A 13851-nucleotide genomic window follows, 5' to 3' on the forward strand; every position below is an offset into this window, starting at 1 on the left:
ATCTCCCTACTCCTCTGGGGCTCTTGGGCTGATGGTGTTTTGGGGATGGGGACAAACAGATTTAAAAAAAAGATCTCTACCCATCAGAAACCAAAAAGCTATCTGACAGCTCAAGTCATTTCAGAGCCCGGGTCTCTCCCTTCTCCAGCTTCCCCCTCCGTGTGCTTTTAGAGCTCCTGAGAATCCTGAAGACCCCTTGGCAGTTCTGCCTCCTGGTTCTTGGGGGGCGGGTGCCCTCCCATCTCCTCTCCACTCTGATCTCCCTATTCCTCCACTTGGCAGTTTTCTTCCAGACGGAGTCCTAGTGACTACATAGACTTGGTCCCCTCCCATGCCAAGAGGTGGCATCAGGACCTGAAGAGCTCAGCAGGGCAGGGCTCTTCCTCAAGTGTAATGGCTACAGAGCCAAGACCAGGCCCTTGTTCAGTTCCCCTCAGAGGATACCTGAGGCTCTTCAAGGTGGGTGGCTGTATGCCTGAGATCTGCTGGCTCAAGGAAGGTAGGTAAGAAAGTGGAGTTTTTATCATGGCCACTACTTATGCTATCTAGGCCAGCAGCCTGTTCTGACATCCCCATTCCTGTTTGGCTAGGAGAAGCAGAGGAGGAAGGGAAGGGAGAGTTGGTCGGGGGGGCAGGGTTCTATCGATCACCCTCCCTGTGATACAGCCGGGGTCCACAGGGACATAGATTGACATGGCTCTTGAGGAGGTCCTCAGGGTGGGGTCACCTTTAGTCTTGGCCTAGCTCACTATTCCTTCTTCAAGACTCCAAAACGCTGTGTGGGGAAAGGGCTGATGAGGCCTCCAAGGGGACACAGACATCCTGGCAGGTGTGCACTAGAGGGGTCTGGCCAGGGTCTGCATTTTCTGCCCTCAGCTGGGCTGTGGTTGAGAGTGTGTGGAGAGGGTGACTCTGTTCATTTTGTCAGCATAGTTATGCTTAATCTAGAAGGCACATAGCTTCCTCCCCAAAACGTCAGGTATCTCATAAAGGAGGCGAATGCTGGAACTGGTACGGATTCATAGCCTTCTTGGCTGGTTCTAGAAAATAAGCCCGTGGACTCAGCCAGATTTGGAGTTGAGTCCCAATTTTGCCTATTGACCTGTGTGGCTTTGAGCAAATGACCAGATCTATCTCTCTGGGCATCTTCAACTTCAAGGATGAAGGTACTTACCTCAGGGTCCTGGGTAGGGAGGCCTTGATACATAGCAGTTTGGGTTTTGTGGGAGGTTGTCGTGCTGGGAATGGGCCCAGCATGGGCAAGCAAGCGCTGTACCATGGTACAAACCATGGGCTAACAACATCCCTAGCATGATAACTGTTTTCTGAGACAGGATCTCATGTAGCCCAGGCTGGCCTTGAGCTCACTGAGTAGCTAAGGATAGCCCCGTGAATTCCTGATCCTCCGTCCTCCACCACCTGAGAGCTGCCATCACAGACACATGCTGTTTTGTGTTGAGGGTTGTTGTTTTTGAAGGAACAAAAGCATTTTATTCCTTAGCATCCAAGAAGTTAGAACCCAGCAGGACATCTCCTACCTGAGAAGCTGTGTGGGGTTGGAGCAGCTCTTCTTCTTTTTTTTTTTTTTTTTTGCTTAATCCCTGTGTGCCAGTCATTACTCAATGGGCTTCAAGAGCTTCCACTGCTCTAATCTAAAGGCTCAACAAACTATCCTTGTTAAATACCTTAATCTCCCTACTCTACAGACGGAGCCGTGGAAACTCAAGGAACCACAGTTGCTTCCAGGCAAAAAAATGAAAGATTCAGAACAAGGCCGCCTGTGCCGACCTGGCCCCAGGAAATCCCAGCTCCCTGTGACTTCATGGTGTTTTTAGAGCACTTCGACTATAACTGTCTCATTCCTTCATCTTGGACACGGGGGATGCCCCCACTCCCAGCCTCTGCAGAATTCTGTATCTTGCAACAGACCCAAAAAGTGGTTGAGGGAGCTTGGCCGTGTGGGTCAGGAGAGTGGGTAAGGCCCACTGTGCATCAGGCATGTTTCAAATCGGAGCAAAGGTTTGTGCTGCTGCAAGGCTGCCACCAACAGACTCTTTGGCAGGCAGGAAAATAGCTGGCCCCAGAGCCCTCACAATGCGTGCTGATGCCAGATCCCCGTGGGGCCTGTCTAAACAGGCTGTTAGCCGAGGCTGCCCCCTGCTTTCCACTTTCTGCCCAAGCCCTACAGCTAACCCTCAGGTACAGGACCCAGGGTGCATCAGGATGACTAGTACTCAGCCTCCTCCATGGTCTTCCCAAGTGCCTGTGTGGACAAGAATCAGCAGCCTACAGAATATACGTGAATGTGCCTACCTGCCTTTTCCTCCAACCATCCTTCCTTCCTTCCTTCTTTCCTCCCTCTTTCCCCTTCTCCCTCCCTCCTTTCCTTCCTTCCTTCCTTCCTTCCTTCCTTCCTTCCTTCCTTCCTTCCTTCCTTCCTTTGTGGTGCTACGAATGAACCCAGGTCCTCACCTATGTCAGACAAATGCTCTACTACTGAGCTACATCCTTACATTAACTGGCATATACAAAATAAAATATTTAATGTATATATTTCAAGAAATCCCATCACTTCCAGTATGGTCAAGGAGAGGGATCCACCCAGTGGGAATAGCCTGATGACTTCTTGTGTGGTCTTCCAGTCACACCCACTCTCCAGGTACAAACTGAGAAACTCTGGCCTCTGTGTACAGGACGTGTGTTTAAAACTGAACAGAAAACAGAAGGCAACATTTCTCACAATTCTCACAACGTGTCTCTCCTCTCTTTCCTCTTCTGTTCTTACAGGATTTACATGGGCTGACCTGGTTGCCTTGAACTCACTGATATCCCCCTGTCTCTAACTCCTGAATGCTGGGATTAAAAGTATGTGTCACCATGCCCAGGTTTCTCATGGTCCTTTGAGTCACCAGGGACTTGAGCCACAGGGGCAGCCCTGATGGAGGACTGAAGGAAGTGGCAAAGGACCTTAGAGACCTACTCTAGGGCGTTGTCTCACCTGAGGAGACACTCAATGCTGGCTCCATTTGTGGAGTCTGGAACTTTTCTTCTCAGCAGAGCTGTCTGTATTCACTTTTCTCTAGAACTAGCCAGGAAGGAGAAAGGGCCAAGGCTGGCCACAGAGCTATAGTGTGGCTGGGGGACCAGTGAGTCTCCTCTGTTCTGGGACAGTGACATGGCTGAGAGTTGGCCTTAGAGCCAGGGGCCGCTCATCAAGTCCCAGTACAAACCCTGGGACTAGAGCCTCCCCTGCAGGTTCAACTTTCACATCATGGCTCTACAGCTCACCCCTGGGAAGGCAGCTGAGAGCACGAAGGTGGAGCCTGGGTTGACACCTTCTGCTAGTTTCTAGTGGTAAGCCCTTGGGTGGGCTGTGGGTTCCGCCTCTGTAACCAGGGGTGTTGGCATTAGTTCCTGAGAATAAGGAAGACAATAGAAACTGTGTAGCTAGTGTCTGGCTCCGGGGGAAGGTCCCATACATATTTTATCTCCATACAAATTCTGTCTGAGATTCTTTGGATACTTCCTAGGAAGACCATGGTGCCTGTAGCAGAGCAGGAAGGTAGAAAGTCTTGGTGGAGACAGCACCCTGGGACAGCCAGCACACATATACAGTGTCTGGCCTCTCTGTAAAAAGGGAAGAAGTGGACCCAGCTCCCGCAGTCCTGCAAGGCTTCAGTAAATCTAAAAGTCTCAGGTTCCTGGATCCAAGTCACAAATGAAAGCAATATGTTTGTTACTCACGATACCTGAGGAACCCCCTGACTAGGCCGACACACTCTGCCCTAGCTCTGTTGTCAGCTAGAGCTCCACTTCCACCTGGCCTTACGGTTGCCTAACTGTGTCCCGATTGCTCTACGGCTCTGGGGACTTGCACGGCTGATTCCTAGCTCCAAGCAGAGGATGAGTGCAAAGGGAATTGTCTTAGTCTCTGTGCCCCTTTCCTCTGGCTGGGATTTGTTCTACCTTCCTCTTCCTAGGGCACTCTGAGTATTTCTCCCCTCTGTCTCATTTCCTCGCCATAAAAATAGGTTTGTCAGGGGCTGGGGATTTAGTTCAGTGGTAGAGCGCTTACCTAGGAATCGCAAGGCCCTGGGTTCGGTCCCCAGCTCCGAAAAAAAAAAGAACCAAAAAAAAAAAAAAAAAAAAAAAGGTTTGTCAGAACTTAGGCTGCCCCTAAGATTAAGAAGCCTAATCTGAGGTGGCAGATGACAGGGTCAACCGCTTTAATATGTAAACAAGCCAGAGTTGGACCCTCTCAGGGGGAGGGAAGCTCAGTGCTTCCTTCTAAACCATAAAGCCCTGGGTGACCAGGTACAAGAAGGAATAGATGTGGCCCAGTCTGGAACTGGAGAACTGTGTTCCATTCTGGGTCCAAGGTGTTGGATGCCGCCTGTGTTCCAGTCAGAGCTGTGTCCGGCCCCTACACAGCACAGGACTTCCTCCCAAGGCCCTTCACCCCATTCCTGCCCTGGAGTCCTGCACTCACGGCTTATTGCATCAGACACCATCCCTGTGCCCACCAGAGGCAGTGCAGCACCCTGGGGAGAGAGATCCCTTCAGCTAGATGCCCTGGGAGTGTTCTCTGTCACCTTAAGCTCAGCCTCAACAGCTCCCAGGGCTCTGACCAGGTGCTTGGACTCAGAGTCTATGATCAAAGATGGCTGTAGCCCAGGAATCTCCTGAGAGGGCTCCCCCAAATGGTTCAGAAACCACACCCTATGTTTCCAGACCATTTTACACCTAGATCGGCAAGCTGGCTCAGAGAGGGATGGGTACCTGCCCAGAGCCACATAATCCAGCACTGAGTACAGATCTGGGGTCTGAGCTCAGCCCCTCCCCTCTCCCTTCTACACATATCCTTTTAACCCTGTGTTTCCTACTCCCTGGGTGTTTGAGCTATTCAACTGCTTCCTCAAGTTTGGCTTACTGGATCCATTATTTGGAAACAGTTTTCCTCAACCGGGGCCCCAGATCCTTGGAGCTATGAACACCTGATATACGGTAGAGACAGGGCAAACTGCCCAGATGTGGCATGGTGGGAGCTTGGCCTGCCATCAGCTCAGCCCCCAACTCCTCATTCAATAGAAGCAGCCCATAGGACTAGAGCTGCTCAGAGTTGGGTCTAATGCTTAAAGATCACCAGATGCAGCCTAGGTACAGATGGGGAAACTCAGATCTAGAGAGGCAGAAGGCAACAGAGCAGTTAGACAGCAGGAACGAAAGCCCCTGGAAGGAAGCCCCAGAGACCGGCGCAGGGACCTGTGTCTGTGGCTAGTCCTTACCTTGACTGGTGTCTGGTCCAGGGATGACTCTTCGGAGGTGGAGGCCCAGTCTGTTTGGGGTGTGGTTGTGGGTGTTACTGCTTCTCAACTAAGTTCACTTGGGTCTGGCACCCCTTGATGCTACAGGGGCATTTTTAAGCAACTTGCACTGGACCCCCCTCTGCTCAGCCCCTTGCCCGTGGCTCTCTGGCCACCGAGGCCTCGCTGCCTTTTACCTTATATGAGCTGAAGAAGCGAGCCTGGTGTTGGGGCAAGGCGGGTGCTGAGTCCTCCCTGGGTCCCCGATTGGCCAGGACGCCAGCCACGTGACTGCCTCGCCTTGACCTGCCCCTGGTGCCGAATGTTGCTTTTACCCCCTAAGGAAGGAGTGGTTGACAATTTTCATATTTCTTCTAAATTTGGAGGTTTCAGACAATGCTGAGGGCTTGGCTTCAGCCCCCAGAGCCCATGTGGAAGTTATTAAAGTGGAGAAGGGCAGCGGAGGGAGGAGGAGGCAGGGAGGAGAGGAGGAAGGGAGTGGGGGACGGATTTCTGAGAGTTGCCAGTTGTCAGCCTGGGAACTCAGCAAACTCCTGGGAGAGAGCTGTGTGTGTGTGAGAACTTCCTTTTACTCCTGCTGCCCTGGGTCCCAGGACGGGACAACGGCCCTGGGATGTTTTGAGAATCCCCCAAGAGGAAGATACCAGTTGAAGCTTCTGGGGCTCAACGGGTGATGGGAACAGAGATACAGGGCAGGCCCTAGGGAAGGCGAATAAATCTCTTCTCCAGAAATCCAGTATCTTGAGCCGCTGCTCCTATCCCCATGCAGAGACTGCCCTATCTGGGGTTGTCAGGCATGCTCTGCTGGGGAGTCTCTTACCCTAAGGAACAACCACAGCCTCTTTATTTTTATGAAAACTCTTAGGTCTCAGAGTTTGCAGGTATTCTTCGCCACATCCAGTCCAAGGCCTGCTCCTGCTCTGTTGGTAGACACCATCTCTGCGAGATCTGTGGGCTATCTCATTACTCCCTACCACATGCCCTCTTGCGTCCCCTTAGGACTCACCTCACACAACCACACTTGTCTCTTCTAGGAGTTGGTGACTTCCTGGACAAGCTCTGAGCCTCCAGACTTCGCACAGGGCTGGCCAGAAATGCATATGGAAGGGCTACGTGAAAGGCCTTGGCCAATGGGAAGTTCAGCTCTGAGGCCTGCAGAGAGCTCCTCCTAGTGGCCAGGCATATCTTTGCCGAGGGCTACCACTCTGTCCTTGGCCTTCATGACTCAGGGTTTCACTTCTATGTCCACACTGGGTGGCTTTCCACTGACTATTCACAGTCTGATATAGATACCCAGGCTCCGGGCTGGGCAACTCCCACAGCTACCCAGGTTTCCCTTTCCTGGGATCACACTCTATGATCTGCTCCCGTTTTTCACGTTCCTGCTAATAAGAAACTCATGCCACCCTGTGTGGGTCCAACCAGCGGGTTTTAGGGGATGGAGTCAGACGTCAGACTGTTGATTTGGGGGACAGAGAGGAAGCAGGGTCTGTCTACATAGCTTTGGCTGTCCTGGTACTCACTATGTAGACCAGGCTGGTCTTGAACTCAGAGATCCTGCGTGACTCTGCCTCCTGAGTGCTGGTATTAAAGACATGTGCCACCAAGCCTGGACCACACTATTGATCTTAACTGGTTCCCAATCAACTAGGAGTATTCCCAGTGGTTTATTAAACATTCCCCATCTACAAACTGGGCCTTGAGGAAGAGTTCCCTGGATGTGGACAGGTAAGTAAGGGCAAAGTTAACTGTGGCACTCTGGATTTTCATCTTTGTGATGATAGGGAGCTAGCCACTCCCTCTCTGTATGGCCAGAGAGGATTGGCAGGGTTGTAGTGCATCCCAGAGTGGGGAGGGAGCTGGAGTCACCCTGAGTTCAGCTCTACCCCTTGGTGCCCAAGACAGTATTAATGGTTTCCCTCCTCCTTAGAATGGAGCCGATGAAGCACTCAATTCCCAAGGGCTTGCCGCACAGCAGTCACTGTGGATGTCTCTGCTTCCTTCTGTGGGCTGGGAGATAGATAATCGCACACACGCTTTCATTGGAATGCAACTGAGAGAGGTGCTGGGTGGAGAAGGCTTGTGATGTCTTGTTCCCCAGTCTCTGCATGGGAGTTAGCCATCTGACAAGGGTGCCTGGAGTGAAACTTCATCTCTCTAGCCCCCGGGTTCCAGCTGAGTAAAATGAAGGGCTGCCTACAGGGTTCAGAGGCAAGGCAAAGCCAGCCCAACAGAACCATGAAGGAAAACCCCCCTCTGGAGACCATGCTACTTCAGTCATGTATTGTGGCTTATGGTTGAGAAGAAGAAGTGTAAGCTCTGAGGACATGTCATTGCCTCCTCCCGCCAGCTCTGCAGTGTTGTTAGCTGGCTCTACCTGTGAGCTAAAGCATGGTTACCAGAAAGTCCACTGGCCAGTCAGGCATTGTCTTAGTCAGGGTTTGTGTTCCTGCACAAACATCATAACCAAGAAGCCAGCTGGGGAGGGAAGGGTTGATTCAGCTTACACTTCCACACTGCTGTTCATCACCAAAGGAAGTCAGGACTGGAGCTCAAGCAGGTCAGGAAGCAGGAGCTGATGCAGAGGCCATGGAGGGATGTTACTTACTGGCTTGCTCAGCTTGCTCTCTTATAGAACCCAGGACCACCAGCCCAGGAATGGCACCTCCCTCAGTGGTCCCTCCCCCCTTGATCACTAATTGAGAAAATGCCTTATAGCTGGATCTCATGGAGGCATTTCCTCAAGGGAGACTCCTTTCTCTGTGATAACTCCGGCTTGTGTCAAGTTGACACACAAAACCAGCCAGTGCAGGTATGGTGGTGCACACCTGTTATCCCAGCTCCTTGGGAGGCTGAGCCAGGAAGACAGCTTTAGTCTAGGAATTGAAGGCCACACTGGCCAATAGCCCTCCACAGGGCTCTATTTGTCTCTCCCAAATCCCCCTCTAAAAAAAACAATCCGTTGTCATGACCAGGACTTAAAGAGAGCCAGGAAGTTAGGGGACCAAAGAGGAGCTCTAGCTTGTACAGGTGGAGACACAAGAGACTTTTTTTTTTGGACACAAGATCTCAAGTAGCCCAGGCTAGCTTCAAGGTTGCTATGTAGACAAGGCTGGCCTTCAACTCTTGATGTTTCCTCTAGCTCCCAAGTGCTGAGATTACAGGTACATGCCATCACACACGCTTACGCAGTGTTAGGGACCCAACCCACAGCTTGTACATGCTAGAACACTCTAGCAACTGAGCTATTGTGGGACAGTGAAAGGCACCCTAGTTCCCGGTTGAGGAGGCTTGCGTCCTGGAGACCCCGAAGGAACGGTAGGCCTTTCGCCTGACTCCTAGGAAACCAGACTGGTCACTAGCCCACAGCCCTCCACAGATTTGTGACCACCAGTTACCTAAGTGTAATGCCCCAAGCCCTCCCACAGGTCATGTAGACTCAAGACAGATCCCCATTATAATGAGGTACCTAAAGGCCTGGAGGCTCAGCCAATGAACTTTCCTTCCCAGTCACTCCTCCCTGCAAAAGGTATTTAATCTCAGGCCCATTCCGAGAAGTGTGGTACGGGTTTTATTCATCTACTTTCCACCATGACAATAAAGCCTTAAAACCACGGACTGTCTCTTTTCATCGGAATCTGCCATAGGGAGCCACAGAAAAGGCCTTCACCATCTATTCTCCTGTAGATGGCTTCCCTTCCTTCCCAACTGTGACCACCAAGCTCAAGCCTACCCCATCAAGCCAAGGACTACCTAGGAGGGACCAGCTGGAGCTCCCCCTCCTTTCCCCTCGACCCCGGGGTTAAATCCAGCCCACAGGCCCCCACTCCATTCTCAGCTCTTTTGAGGCATCTCAGCGGCACCTGGATGCCCAAGAGCCTGAGAACCAGACAGCCCCAGCCGCCTTGCAGGCCTGGGAACCTCTGAGCCAACTGTGGCTGTGTCCTACGCCCAAACTGCACCTCCCACGCCTGAGTGGCGTTCCACAGCTTCTCACAGCCCGACACCCTGGTAGGGGGATGGGGTGTGGTCAATTCCCATGTTCTGCCTCCCCCAGTGGCCCAAGCCTGTGGCGGAGCAGACACAGGACGCCATTAACCCTACGACTAGCGCCAATTAATAATCCTACAAGCTACATACACCCCCAGCCCTGAAAAGACCTTGAAACAATCAGTGAAAGACATGAAGGATGATGTGGGCTGATGGATTGGCTCGGTAAAGCAGAGAATTCTCGGCCACTAGGGATTGCAAGTAAAGGGTGAATACTAACCTGGGAAGCCTCTTCCAGCTCTGAGACCCTCTGAATCTCATTTCATATTCCAGCCCTCAGCCTTTCCCTTGCTTTTAGCATGATTTCCTACCAATTCACCCCAGGGATACAAGTCAGAGGTGAGAAAAATTATGTTTCGACAAGATCTGTAACCCTTAAATTAAAACGTAAGCTCCAAGCTGGGCAGGGGTGGTACATGCTTTAATCTGCTCAGAGGCAGAGGCAGGTAGATCTCTGTGAGCAGGAGACCACCCAGCTCTACCTGGTGACTTCTGGAACAGCCAGGTCTATGTAGAGATACCTTGTCTCAAATAAACAAAAAAGAAAAGAAAAAGAAAAAGAGTTAATCATGGTGACACGCAGCTAAGCTATATCAGCTCTCAGGAGGCTGAGGCAGGAGAATCACTAAGAGCTCAAGGACTGTGTATTAATTACGTTTCTGTTGAGAGAGCAAACTGAAGGCAGGACAAGGCTATGAACGCTCAGAGCCCATCACCAGTGAAGTACTTCCCCGAGCAAGGCTTTCCCACCTCCCTGAACAGCACTACCAAGCGAGGACCAAATGTTCAAATACAAGCCTACTGGACGGGAAACATTTCTCAGTCTAACCACCATGACCTGCTTGGGCCATAAATCCAGGCCAGCTCAAGTGAGACTCTCTCTCAGAACCCAAACCGAAACTGGAACCCTGCATCCACAACCCATCACAACAAACAAACAAGCCAGACATAGAAATACATGCCTTTAATCGCAGCAGTTTGGAAATAGAGGCAGGCAAATCTCCATGAGTTTGAGGCCTATCCAGTCTCCATAGCAAGTTCTAAGCCAGCCAGAGGTATAGTGTCATGCCCTGTCTAAACAAATAACAACCCCCCCCCCAAATGTTAACTGCCATCTCCAATGGTGTTTGAATGTGGGATGTGAGGCTACCTGGCTTCTTCACTGTAGAAATTTGGAACGGTTCATCTCCTCTTTCAAAATTTCTCTCTCTCTCTCTCTCTCTCTCTCTCTCTCTCTCTCTCTCTCTCTCTCTCTCTCTCTCTCGTCTGTGAAGATCTATGAGATTGGAAGACTCACTCTGAATATGGGTGGCATTGTCCCACAAACTGGGGTCTGAGATGGAATAAAAAAGAGAAAGCAAGCTGAGCCCAGACCTCCATGCTTGCCGTTTCGAGACTGCATGTACAGTGTGGGCAGCCTTATACTGCTGCTCTCAAGACTTCCTCTGCCTGATGAACTGTCCCTTCCAACGGTGAGCCAAAAGAAACTTGCACTTCATTAAACTGTTTAAATTATGCATATGGGATTGTGTGTGTGCGAGCGTGCGCTCACACGCTCATATAGTACCATAGTGCATGTGTGGAGGTCAGAAGACAACTTTTCAGAGTCTGTTCTCTTCTTTCACAGGTCAAATTCAGATTATCATCACGTTTCTTTATCTGTTGAGCCATCACATTGTCCCAACAAGTTGTTTTTTTGAGGAAAGTAGTTAATTCAGAATTCTATTATTTCCTCCTCCTCCTCCTCCTCCTCCTCCTCCTCCTCCTCCTCCTCCTCCCCCTCTTCCTCCTCCTCCTCCTCCTCTTCCTCTTCTTCTTTTTGTTGAGACAGGTTTCACTGTGTAGCCCTGGCTATCCTAGAATTCACTCTGTAGACCAGGCTGCTAAGCATTCACAGAGATCCACTTGCCTCAGCCTCCTGAATGCCGGGATTAAAGGTGTAGGTCAACCACCACCTGGCTCAGAAATCTTATAATTGCTTGCTTTGTGATCAAACTGTGCTCTCACAAATGTACTCCCATCAGCAGCTCAACTGGAAGAGTAGAGGATGCATTAATTCTCAAAGATCGTGCTAGAGAGCTCCTTTCAGTGTACTGATGAGGCTTTCTAACAAGTCCAGTGCTGAAGACACATGGTAGAACCTCACTGGGGTAAAACGTAACTGTGAGTGGGTGAGGTGGGTGAGTGTGTGAGTGGTCATGTTGAATTTGTTTTGTCTCTCCCGTAGTCTTTTGCACAGACAAGCCAAGACAGACTCTGACTATGCAGTGCCTGAGGGAGCATCTCTGGGAATGGCAGGGGAGGGTAAGCTGTCCTGAAAGAAGGATGTAACAGACCCTTTGTGCTGCTCGCCAAGGAAGACTGGTTGTGGAGGTGGAGGAAACAATGTGTAGCATAGTTCTTCCAAAACTCTGGGACAGCCTGGCATGGGACGCTGACAGGAAATGGCAACAGATTGCATTATAAGGCTCTGATTAGTTGGCATGGGACCCTTTCCTGGTATAGTGGGAACACTGGCTTCCAACCCTCTGGCCCCTTTGGCAGTCATGAATTTGACCCCACCACTCAGGCAGTAACTCGCTGAGATCTGCCTAGGTTGGTCCTTTCATGTTTTTCTACCACAAGGAATGAACTCACAGGGCCAAAGGGGCTGCTTAGATGACCTGTAGACCTAGCAGGATGGTGTGTGTGTGTGTGTGTGTGTGTGTGTGTGTGTGTGTGTGTGTGTGTACAAGCCGGAGAGGGCCGAGGAGCTGTATGTCTGACTTACTGCTATTACCAACATGGGGCAGGGCCTTGAACATTTGAACCTCCAGGGACAACCCTGATATATTAACTATAACCCAAATAGTGCAAAATAACACATCACAGGGCCTGGAGAAGTAGAGAGGTAGCTCAGTGGCTAAGAGCTCTTCCAGAGGATGTGGGATCAGTTCCCAGTACCCACATGATAGCTCGAAACCATCTATAAGTCCAGTCCCAAGAGATCTAATGCCGTTTTCTGGCCCTGAGGACACTGCATGCATGTAGTACATACAGAGATGGGAATTCACACAGGTACAGGTGTGCACTGGCACACACACACACACACACACACACACACACACACACACACACACACCATAAATAAAAACACTTCAGTTATACAGGTGACTTGCGTTTGGTTGAGTGTGCACCAAAATGCATTGTTGGAAATAATGTGCTGAAAGAGTGCTCAAGTTGGATAACTCAACAGAGCTGTCTTGCCAGGTCATTGTTACTCTTGACATCAGAAAGAAGTGCCACGGTTAGTCTTCTAATTCAATTGGCTAGACTAAGTCATACCAGGTAGCCAGTAAAGCACTTTTTCTAGTGTGTCGTAGGGTGTTATTTCTATCAGGAACAGAGTGACGGAAACCTACCTTTGCTAGATCCCTATCCTGCTCTTAGACCTTGGAGATCCAAGTCTTGTCCTGTGGTCTCCAGGAAAGAAACTAGCAGCTTCCTGGTTACCTAGCCTTTGAATATGATGCCAGCAGCTCTCCTGACTTTTAGTTCCCATGCCCTTGTGTGCATGTATCTGTAGGATGTCTGAAGTCAGACAGTTGACAAGGTGGCATATGAGAAAAAAGGGTGGTCCATACCCTTGTTTAGCATCTGAGGAGCGAGCATTCTTTGGCATTCTTTGACTTGTAGACAAATTACTCCCATTTCCACCTCCATGTTCATGTGGCCTCACTTCTGTGTCTGTCTCTAATTTCCCCTCCTCTTAAGGGACAGACATCTTGCTGGATGCTGATGTGACATTCTAATAATACCTGGAAAGCCCTATTTCCAAACAAGGTCAATGTCTTTCCTGTTGCTACGACTAAATATTCTGCCAAAATCAACTCAAAAGAGAAAGACTTAGGCTGGAGAGATGGCTCAGTGGTTAAGAGCACTGACTGCGGGGTTGGGGATTTAGCTCAGTGGTAGAGTGCTTGCCTAGCAAGCGCAAGGCCCTGGGTTCGGTCCCCAGCTCCGAAAAAAAAAGAAAAAAAAAAAAAAACAAAAGAGCGCTGACTGCTCTTCCAGAGGTCCTGAGTTCAAATCCTAGCAACCACATGGTGGCTCACAACCATCTGTAATGGGATCCGGTGCCCTCTTCTGGTGTGTCTGAGGACAGCTACAGTGTACACACATACATGAAATAAAAGAGAAAGACTTTATTTTATCTCATAGTTCAAAGCCTAGTCTGTCATGGTGAGGAATTCAAGGTAGCAGGAGTCTGGTCATATCATAGGGACAAATTCTGAGGTGTTGAGGATTAGGACTTTATCATATTAATTTAAAGAAGGTCTACAAGTCAACCCTGGACAGGAGTGAGGAGACAATGCTACATATATGACCATGTGCTGGTTCTTCCAACAGTTACAACAGTGGCCTTCCTCCAAGAAGTCTGGGTGAGGTAGTTTCCAGTTTAGATATCAGTTTGAGCTGGTTGGAAAAGATGCTCTAA

The 13851-nt window shown here is 50.2% G+C and overlaps 1 long non-coding RNA gene across 1 annotated transcript in view; it reads right to left on the minus strand.

The window, feature by feature from the left end:
* Positions 1–5477, minus strand: part of Carmn (cardiac mesoderm enhancer-associated non-coding RNA) — a 20762-nt gene extending 15285 nt beyond the window's left edge. The window contains 1 exon segment of the long non-coding RNA NR_184396.1: positions 5286–5477. This is a non-coding gene — a long non-coding RNA (cardiac mesoderm enhancer-associated non-coding RNA).
* Between the last annotated feature and the right edge of the window lie 8374 nt (positions 5478–13851).

The sequence above is a fragment of the Rattus norvegicus genome, chromosome 18 (assembly GCF_021556685.1).
Source record: "Rattus norvegicus strain SHRSP/BbbUtx chromosome 18, alternate assembly SHRSP_T2T, whole genome shotgun sequence".
Classification (NCBI taxonomy): Eukaryota; Metazoa; Chordata; class Mammalia; order Rodentia; family Muridae; genus Rattus; species Rattus norvegicus.